The 8,377-nt window shown below is 45.1% G+C and overlaps 1 protein-coding gene across 1 annotated transcript in view; it reads left to right on the top strand.

Annotated features, from left to right (window-relative positions):
• The window catches only part of MMP24 (matrix metallopeptidase 24), a 44,172-nt gene that overhangs the window by 734 nt on the left and 35,061 nt on the right, over positions 1-8,377 (top strand). The window lies entirely within an intron of this gene.

The raw sequence follows: 8,377 nt of genomic DNA, 5'->3' as shown, positions 1-8,377 counted from the left end.
CGGGGGGGAGCGGGGGGCGGGGAGGGCGGCGGGGGACGGGGGAAGGACTCGATCACTGTCTTCGTATGTGAAGGGCTGTCACGTGGAGGAAGGACGGCCTTGCTCTGCGTGGCCCCGCAGGACAGAACTAGGGCCAACGGGGGTGGGGGTAAGGGTCGCAAGAAGGCGAATTTCGCTCAACATGAGAAGAAGTTTGTAACAATCGGAGCTGCTCATCGCAGACATGTGCAAGCAAAAGCTCCAGGAGGGGACTGGATGGATGCATGCATAATACCTGCCTGGATACAAGCATAATAATAACAATAATGCCACCTAGCATCGACTGAGCACTCACTATGTGCCAGGCCTGGTGCTGAGTTTTATGTGAATTATCGCGTTTAATCCTCGTAACTACGCTATGAGATATTTGTAATTATTTTCCTCATTTTACAGATGAGGATACAGACTCAGAGAACTAAGTAACTTGCCCAAGATCACACAGCTAGTGAGTAATGGAGTTGGGATTCTAACCTAGGCAGGCTGACTCTAGTCTCCACATATTTAACCATGATATTATCCTATGTCACACAACGGGGGCGGGGGGCAGTTAGACTAGGTAATATCTCTGGTCTCTTCCAACCTACAGGTCTGCAATTCTGATAAGTGACGTTGAGACAGTGTTTTTTTTTGCTGAGGAATATCAGAGTGATTGCCTCACTTATTGTAAGAGACGGAGTGTTTGTTGAAGCAGTCTATTTGTTCAGAAGAATCTGCCAGAACAGGAATTCTTAATTGGGCATGGGACTCAGGGAGTCTGAAATCTTGTGTAAAATTGTGTTTGTATGTGCAAATGGGTTTTTCTTGGAGAGGATCCCTAGATTTCTTCAGACTCTCAAAGGGGTGCATGATCCCCCCCCCAAATTAGGGTGTGTAGAAAGTCTCTAGTCCTGCTGGTAGTTTTCTTCCAAATGCCTTATAATTGCTGTTGACTTTTAGTGAAAACTTTCCCTAGCTTGTTTGTGTTTTCAGCTGTATTTCCTCTCAAAGTAATGCATTTCATGAGTTTATACCCTATAAAAAGTAGGATTCCTTTAGTCTTCCTGAATGCACAGGGTGAGGCTGAAAGACCCTAGCCTGGGATTTAGGAGGCCTGGGCTTCTGTGACCTTGGGCCATTTCCTTGCCCTCTCTAAGCCTGAATTTTACCATCTCTAATACAAAGAGATAGAGCTAAATGATCTCAACTCTGAAACCCTTTTATTCCTATGATATTTCAAGCATTAAGAGGAGGCTTTTTGGTTGAATATGTTAGGATTGGGAGAGAAGGTAATGCTACCCACTCCTTATCTTTATCAGTTTTATAGGCTTTGATTATTCCACCTCTCTCAGCCTTTGTCTTTTCATACTTGTTTCCCCCTTATACTAGGCCACCTCTAGAAAAGTCACATTCATCCTCGTGAATCATTTTAATTATCCTCTTCTAGATATCCTTGGGTCCTAACTTTCAATGGATGTCAACCTGACCATTCTCCCCAGATATGGGACCTTGTCATCTTACACAAAGGAGGATAATTTCCTCTTTGATTTTTAGGTCCCTTCCTGCTTCTGCCTATCTCTTTGTCAGCCTTCCTGATCCCAGCACATTAGGACACTGCCTTTAGGAAACAATCCGCAGTAGCTCCCCGATCCCTTTCCTGCGTCAAAACTGATAGCCTGGAACACAGCACCCTATCTGTGTATCATCCTTACCGGAGTACATTGTTACCTTACATTTCCCACGTTGACAATTATCTGCCATTTTGAGTCCCACTCAGTACCTTCCTTCAGCTCTCTCTCTCTCTCTCCCCCTCCCTCTCTCTCTCTCTCTCTCCTTTGGCAGAGCATGTCCCTACCTGAAAGGGCTTAGTATGATCTGCGGTCCTGAAATTTTCACTTTGCTCTATTTCTTCTGGATCACTGATAAAAAATTTAAATCAGACAGGTCCCAGCATGGTCTCTTGGGGACCCCTGCATTCTTAATCTCCTTTCATTTAGAGACGTGACCAGCTCCATCTATTTATTTATTTCCACCTATTTATTTATTGCCTTCTATTGTGTATTTCCTTCTACCATTTTCTCTCTGAGTTCTCAGGCCCTCATCACCCTCAGTTCCATGGTGTCTCCATTTTCCATTTCTAATATATTGTCCAAAACTTTCTGAAAGATAATTATATCCACTCCTTCTGTGGACAGTTTGCACACTATTATCCCCTCATTGAATCCTAGTGGATCACGTGATTGAAACCTTATAGAAATATTGATGCTTTTCAGCGAGAAGATAACGTTGCTTAGTCCTCTCTCTGTCTTTTAAGGCCTCTGCAGTCTGACTCCACCCTACCGCCTCACTAGAAGCTGCCTTTCCCCCTGCTCATCCATACACATCCTTACTCCAGACAAGCTTGTCTCTCCTTTATCCTAAGATAAGCTCACCATGTTTCCCTGGACATTTACACATGCTGTACCTCCCCCCATCCATCTGCCTCCTTTCTTAAAGTTCCAGCTCAAGCCCTGCCTCTCTAGGAAACTCTCCCTGACTTCTCTAGGCATTTATTTCTCTCTTCTCAGAAGAGCACTTTGAGGCAGCTCCAGCCAGCTTGTCATTTAATTTTTTTTTTTAACACTTAAACATTATTTTCAGGAAAAGGGTTGTGGTTCTTAGGCAGGGCCTTCCCCAACCAAAGTGTTTTATGTTTTTAGATCCAGCACAGTCCTCAACTCTCAATGTTCGTTGTTAATTACTCAGAAAGCATCCAATGATTCTTCTCTTCATCCTTTAGGCCAAAAAGTTACATGCATCTGAAATAGACACTCATGGGCATGTGGTCTCAAGGTGCCTTCTAAAACCCTTCTTAGGGATAAAACTCATTGCCTGCCTGTCCTTCCTTCAATGAAAATAGAGGCTATTCCGCTTGTCAGTGGTTCCACAATGACACCCTTGAGTTCTTTCATATAGGCTGTCATCAAGTGGTAGTGATATACAATAGAGAGGAATTGAGAGGTACGGTTTAGGGTACAGGTTAGGGTACGACAACGGGTTAGGGTTAGGGTACGTGTTAGGGTACGGGTTAGTGTTAATGTACGGGTTAGAATTAGGGTACGGGTGACCTTAGAGATCCCTAAGTAAGCGCACTTAACAGATACTTAACAGATACTTTGTAAATTGCCATAAGTGAGTTGTCCAAGGTCACTAAGCCTGACAGTAGGTGATTCAGAACTAGAACTTTTCCCTGGTTTCCTGACTTCTTGGTTGAAAGCGTTTTCACCGTCTTTGGCTTTGAGTTCATATTTCTGATCTTTTATTACCAAAAGACAAAGCCCCCCCCCCAAAATTTGTTCAATCTGTTTTCTCCTTTGCTTTCTTGAGTCTTTCTTTTGTATTTTGCACATTGAGGGGGGTCCCACTGATTCTCTAATTGGCTTCCTGTGTTTGGTTTATTTAAAGCATCTCTTTCTCTTATTATTAGCTGAGTAGAATGCCCCATAAATAGATTTTTGGCCCTCCTAACTTCCAGTTTGATTCTGAGGAAAGTCAGTATAGGCAGAAAGAGACAAGCCAACCAGCACAGGCCACATGAGTGACAGAGTGTGACTCCAGGATCCAGGGCTTAATGGATTCCTGCTCTGTAGACTGGTTTTGAGGGGTCTGCTCTGGGCAGATGGAGAAAGTTCCTCAGTTTGCACCTGTAGTCAAGGAAAGTTAGAGCCCTAAATGAGTTTAGGGGTGGGGTAGGCCTATTAAGAAGCACTAACAGACTCCCAAGCCAAAAATGTATTTCAATGTGATCATGGCCTCCAATATGTCTTCATTCTTGTCTGAAAAAAAATTCTCACTGTTAGGAAGTTCTTTCTTTTACCTAACCTGAGTCTACTCTGCTGCATTTTTAAATCATTTTCTCTTATTACTACTATGGTTTTTCCTATCACATTAATAGCCTCATATCTGTAAAGCACTTTGCATTTTCCAGATGCTTTTATGTGCCTGGCCCCACTTGATCCTGGCAACAACCCATGAGGTGGACTAGGAAGATATCATCCTCATTTTATAGAGGAGGAAACAGAGACTAAGAGAGATGATGTGGCTTGTCCACACGTTGTCCCGAGACCCATATGGAGCTAATAAACAGTAAAGCAAGGACCAGAAGCTGGGTTTTCTGTCCTAGATCTGAGGTTTTCCCTATATATGAAACTGTCCTATTCTGGATTACTGTAACAGCCTTTTAGCTAATCTCCCCCACTTTCAGGTATATCCCACTCCAGTCATTGAAAGAGGTAGTTTGAGAGCAAATAAATGTTAAATTACAGTTGTACCAGAGAGATTAATCTTAGAGATTAAACCTAGCCTTATGATATGGTATAGTTTAGACTCAAAATCAGAGGAAGCAATTCTTAATAGACTGCAGCCCATGACTTCTCAGGACCTAGCACAGTGCCTGGCACATTCTAGATACTTGATAAATATTTTAAAATCGATTGTATTATCTGTGTCCCCCACCAACTTCCTTCATAGTGCTTGGCACTCAAAAATCCATACCCTTTTTGAAGAAAAATCAATGTATGCTAGAGGTTTAAAGGTCTGGGGAAGCACCAAAGGGGGAGGAGATGGGGTTGGGGAAGTTAGGGAATGTTCTAGGAAGAAGATGGGTATCGAAGATGAACCTTTGAGGGAGGAAACAGACAAAGAACGGTGAGTGGGGCAGTCCAGAGGGAAGGAAAACATGAACCAAGGATCCACACACGTGCAGGGCGTATTTAGGAAATGGTAGAGAATTTGATGTGCCTGAGGCCTTGAGTTACTGCGATCTCCAGTGAGAGTGTTTGAGAAGAGGCTGGAAAGGGAGGCTGAGAGCAGACTGTGAAATTGGCTTTTGTCCAAAGACTGAGAGGAATCATGAAAGGTTTCTGAGCAGAGAAGTGACCTGTTCACATTCTCAGAGCCGTGTTGAGGGGACGGAGGCACCGAGACCTGTTCTGAGTTGTTCTGGGAGCTGGCTGCTGCCCTGGGCGCTTTTAGCTTTCTTCACACAACTCAGGTCTGTATACCTGTTCTAGTGTGTGGATAAAAGTTGTGCACCCCAGCTCTGGCCCTCCCCAGCTGAGCAATTCTGGAACAAATCATTTGGTTTCACTGGCCCTCAGGATCAATTTCGTTCAAGTCCTTCCCTGGTTTTTCTTCCTCATTACTCCATGCATTCATTTTCAAGGGCAACTTGGAACTAGGCTTTGATGATCTATAGGATAACAGCAAAGCCACATTTATAAGACATAATATTTTCTCAAAAATCAGACACGTTGTTATCACAAAGTAGGTAGAGAAAAGCAAGGCATAGTTATTAACAACTCTTAGCAATAATTTTTAAAACTTATTTATTTATTTTGATACGCTGGGTCTTAGTTGCAGCACGTGGGATGTTTGTTGCAGCATGCGGACTCTCGGTTGCGGCATGCATGCAGGACCTAGTTCGCCAATGAGGGATCGAACCTGGGCCCCCTGCACTGGGAGTGCAGTCTTACCCACTGGACCACCAGGGAAGTCCCAGCAATAATAATTTAAAAACTACCACAAACACTCACATGCATACCATTCTCTGTGCCCCAAAAGCACTGGGCCAGAAAGAGCCATCCTTCAGCTGGTCCTCCTCTCACCTGCCTCAGTAGAATCAGCTGCCAGCCCAGCACTTCCACCTCCTGAACAGATCTTCCCTGTGGCCGCTTCTCTCCACCACTGTTGCCTCTACTTTCGTCTAAACTTCCATCCTGTCTCACCTGGATTCCAGAAACTTCCCACCGGATACGCCTCTCTTGGCTGCCTCTAATCCTTCCTCCCACGGCAGCCAGAGTGACCTTTTAAAAATAAATCTAGGTGTTCTGTGACGACCTAGATGGGTGGGTGGGAGGGAGGTCCAAGAGGGAGGGGATGTGTGTATGCGTATGGCCGATTCACTTCACTGTGTGGCAGAAACTAACACAACATTGTAAGGCAATTTTACTCTAGTAAAAAATAAATAAATAAATAAATCTACGCAGGGGCCAGTTATATCTGAAGCAAATATGGCAAAAGCCAAGATTTAACAAAGCCGGTTGGTGATTATCCAAGGGTTTTTTGTTGTTGTTGTTTTTATTTTTGGCTGTGTTGGGTCTCCGTTTCTGTGCGAGGGCTTTCTCTAGTTGTGGCAAGCGGGGGCCACTCTTCATCGCGGTGCGCGGGCCTCTCACTATCGCGGCCTCTCTTGTTGCGGAGCACAAGCTCCAGACGCGCAGGCTCAGTAGCTGTGGCTCACGGGCCAAGTTGCTCTGCGGCATGCGGGATCTTCCCGGACCAGGGCTCGAACCCATGTCCCCTGCATTAGCAGGCAGATTCTCAACCACTGCGCCACCAGGGAAGCCCCTATCCAAGGGTTTTTTAAAAATTATTTTTATGCCTTTCTGAATGCTTATAATATTTAATTTTTTTTAATTTTTAAACAAAAAAATCTGGTATGTGACTCCCACTCTCACCTTGCTTAAAATGGCTTTTAAGGTAAAGGCTAAACTAATATTACAATATTATGGCCACTTCTCAATTTTTATTATGGAAAAATTTCAAATGCACACAAAAGTAGAACAAATAGTGTCACAAGCCCCTCGTACCCAGCAACCCCCCCAGGCTGCTTAATCAGGCCTCTGAGGCCCTGCATCACCAAGTCCTCCCCACCTCTCTGCTCCCTTTTATACCAGCTTCTCAGTCAACTCCAGCTGCCCTGGCCTTCTTTCTCTTTTCTTAATAGGTAGGCTCCTTCCCATCTCAGGGATTCAATAAGCTATTCTTTTCCTGGGACACTCATTATTTGACCTTCACCTTCACCTCTTCTGCTCATACACAGGTCTCAGCTGAGATGTCACATCCTCTGGGAGGCCATCCCTGACGTCACAGCCTAGATCTCCTGTCACACACTTTCTTTCCCAGCACCTTCTCCTTTTCCTTCACTTATCACCGTTGGAATGAAACGTTTCGTCTTTCCATGTTTCCCTCCCCCTCCAGGCTGTAAGCTCCACGAGGAAGAGCTCAGTAGGAGAGACAGGCATGGAAACCACTACTGATAATATACTATGAAAGATGCTGTAAGTAAGGGGTGCATATGGGAGCACAGAGGAAGTCCATTTAACCTTGAGATAGTCCTCCCAGGTGAGGTGACATTCAAGTTGCATTTCAGAGGAAATTTATCTATTAGTTCATCAGGGAGAGGCCAGTATCCATGTGGGAAAGGCCTTCTAGGGAGAGGGAATGAAAAAAGGCAGAGAGGAAGAAACTTGCAGGATGTTTTCAGGCAACACAAGTAGATCAGTAGCTAGAGGAGGGGGCACTTGGGGTAGGGAATAGAAGGGTGGGGCATACACGTCGGAGGGTAAGGCTAGAAAGGTGCATTGGCATCAGACAGTGAGGCTTGCCGAGCGCCTTGCTGAGGAGCTTAGACTTTAAGACTGGCCGTGAGGATCAGCTCCACGCTCAATCCAATTAAGCTAAAGTAACAGAACTTTATATAATTACTTAGAGGTTATCTACTTCAGCCATCTGCCTATTTCAGTTGAGAAACTAAGGCCTGACCCCGGTCTTTGTCTTCCTTCTTCCCTTTTCTAAACTCATCAGTAAGTTAAGCCCCATCGGACAGAAAACGATGGCAGATTTGCAGGAAGGCACTGGAAAGGGCAAGGAAGACTAAGGCGCCTCGCTTCTCAGAGAGTGAATGTGCGCGTGGCTACCCTCCTGGCCATAGGAGGAAGCCTCCCCAGAATTGGGAAACTCAGACATCCCAGTGTCTGGCTGATCCAAAACCCCAAATGTGCCACCTCCCTGGGCATGGTGATTGTCTGGCTTGTGGTGGCCTCCTGGGAGTGGGCCAAGGACACTGTGCAGAGCGCCAGGGAATTCCCGCTGGTGCACTTTCCACCCACTCGAGAGATGGTGGCAGCCAAGAGGCAATGCCGTGCCATTAAGGTGTTTGTCAAGAAGCTAAGTTGGGATTTGTGGGCGATCCTGAGGGCCCTTTTTAGACTGGCTGTGAGTGGGAAAAGAAGAAAAATTTAAAAAGACACAGCCTTTGGAGGCAAACCAGAGCTAGCGTGGAGGGTGTAGCATGGCAGAGAGAACCCTCCCTGGGAGGCAGGGACACTAGCCTCCGTTTTCAGCTCCTCCACTAACTTGCTCTGTGACTTTGGATAAGTCATTTCTCCCTGAGTTTTATTTTTCTCTTCCGCAAAATAAGCATGGTAAATTAGATGATCCCTAAGTATTTGTTGATGAGTGCATTTTCTAGATACCTCCATGGTTAGGCCTTCACGTTTGAAGCTTTAAAAAGTTAGTTATAACTCAGGTGGGTTCAGCA

Source organism: Lipotes vexillifer, unplaced genomic scaffold (assembly GCF_000442215.2).
Source record: "Lipotes vexillifer unplaced genomic scaffold, Lipotes_vexillifer_v1.1 scaffold397, whole genome shotgun sequence".
Taxonomy (NCBI): domain Eukaryota; kingdom Metazoa; phylum Chordata; class Mammalia; order Artiodactyla; family Lipotidae; genus Lipotes; species Lipotes vexillifer.
The sequence above is the reverse complement of the archived record's forward strand: the minus strand, read 5'-3'. Positions and strand labels throughout refer to the sequence as shown.